Genomic DNA, 2,175 nt, shown 5'->3' with positions numbered 1-2,175 from the left:
GGTGGCTCCCCAAACGCCCACGAGGTGTGTTGGTCACCCACGGAGGTGGCGTCTCGGTATTAGGCGGATGCACCATCCACTAAAGATTCTCTCCTTTTGTATACATATTTAAATGTTTATTTATTATTCAGTGGTTGTTGGCTAAAAACACTCCTATGGGACTCATTGATTGCAGGCCGATCTTACTCCAACAACAAGAAGTTTCTTTTTCAAGTCTCAAATGATGCAAGGTTCGTTGAACACAAATTGTTCCAGTGGCAATGGTATTGATCAAGTAACATGCAATGGTTTCAAATTTAAGCTTCGGTTTTTGTAGTTTCCTAATTACATTTTGGTAGAACGTGTTTGGAGTCTCTTAATTTTATTTTGGAAAAGATTATGCGTTGAATATTTTACAAATTTAATAAGTACATATTTGTTAGTTTATTATTTTGGTGGTACATGTTTGTTAGTTTTGAATGACTTATTTGGTCAACGAACAGAATTTTTAGTAGTGTGTTAAACATATATAAAAAAAATGTGAATTATCTATTGCAACATTTGTTAAACGTTGCAATAGCCTATGCGTTGCAACATTTGGCAAACGTTGCAATAGATAGGCTACTGCAACATCTTTCCAACGTTGCAATAAATTGCAACGACAAGCCATTGCAACATTTGTTAGATTGCAACGTTTGTTAAACGCTGCAATAGATAGTTGCAAAAGCTCTTACCTCAACAGCAACATCAAGTTTCGCAACATACGCTCAAACGCTGCAAATGACTTTTTGCAACGTTTTTTGACCGTTGCAATAGCCCTTTTTGGTGTAGTGCATTGATGGACATTAAATGCGACAAAAGAGTCGGATGTAGAGGTGGAGGCAGAGACGGGGGCATATTGTCTTTGAAGCATGCCAATCTTTATCCCAATTCATCGTGGCCATATTTATTTTGAGTCGAGTCGGACACAAAAAGATACGCTACCAAGGATTCTCGCTAAGAGGAAAATGGCACCTTCAACTTCACAAATCTTATTGTTTTCCTTTGGTTGTCATGTTTGTGGAGGATAATCTTGATTGCAATTTTCTTCATCGTGTGAGCATGTTTAAGCTAAACTTAAATTTTTGGACTTTATTTTCTAATAAATTTTCTTATTTAAATATGTAATATTTTCTATCTTTTAATATTACTTTAGATTCAATAATTATACTGCATTCAAATTCATCAACTCTATTTAATTGTTTCATCAACTCATAGACGGTTCAAAATTGAGTCAAGTAGATTACTACAAAGGATTGTTGCCAATTCTGTAATGATTTTTGATATTTAATTATTTTAAAAATTAATATTTGGCCACATCTGATAGTATAAACATTAAAATCTAATATATTAATTGGTAAGGTTCAACTAATCATCAGTTTTTAAACTAATATCAATATGTACATAAATGATATTTGATTATTCCCACAAATTAATTTTTAAAAAAATGCAACTCCTCTATTTTTTAAATATGAATCATGAAATGATAAGTACAAAATTTTATAGAAAATACAATTAAAATATTTTCTCAAATTTTGATGCATGATTGGATAGAATTTGAATTTAATCATATCCGTTCTTGATGTTCACATTGGAAAAATTAGATTGTAAATCAGCTAGTTGTAAAAAGTTATATAATCGAATGACATTGTTGCAGAGCTATCACATCAATTAGTCAATCAAGTGTACTGTACCTTAGCCGAGGCGAGGCATGTGGAAGATGCCCATCAGAGAAGATATCAGTCATCTCGATAAAGTACTATAATAAAAAGGTGATGCCTCACCTAGAACAACACGTTCTAGATGAGGCGTCCAATGACATGGCCACATCGCCTTAGAAGACACGTGGAAGAGGTGATGTGCAACGAAGTGTTGACCTTGCGTGATCTCTTGCTTAGCTAGCTCAACAAATGGAGCCAGTCAAATTCAAAGGTCAACAAAAGTAGATAGTCAACTCCATTATTGTCTTAAATTTCTAGGATCTAACATCTGTATCTGGACTGAATTATGAATTGGTTCATGATATTTCAGTCCCATTTTAACAGCATTGATGTAATCATAAAGGGATTTTCTAAAAGGGAATTTACACAAATGTCACTAAAATTGAAAATGCAAAAAAAATTTGGACATTCACCAATTTCTTCCAAGAATGTCAAT

The sequence above is a fragment of the Olea europaea genome, unplaced genomic scaffold (assembly GCF_002742605.1).
Source record: "Olea europaea var. sylvestris unplaced genomic scaffold, O_europaea_v1 scaffold1480, whole genome shotgun sequence".
Taxonomy (NCBI): Eukaryota; Viridiplantae; Streptophyta; class Magnoliopsida; order Lamiales; family Oleaceae; genus Olea; species Olea europaea.
Note: the sequence above shows the minus strand (reverse complement) of the source record.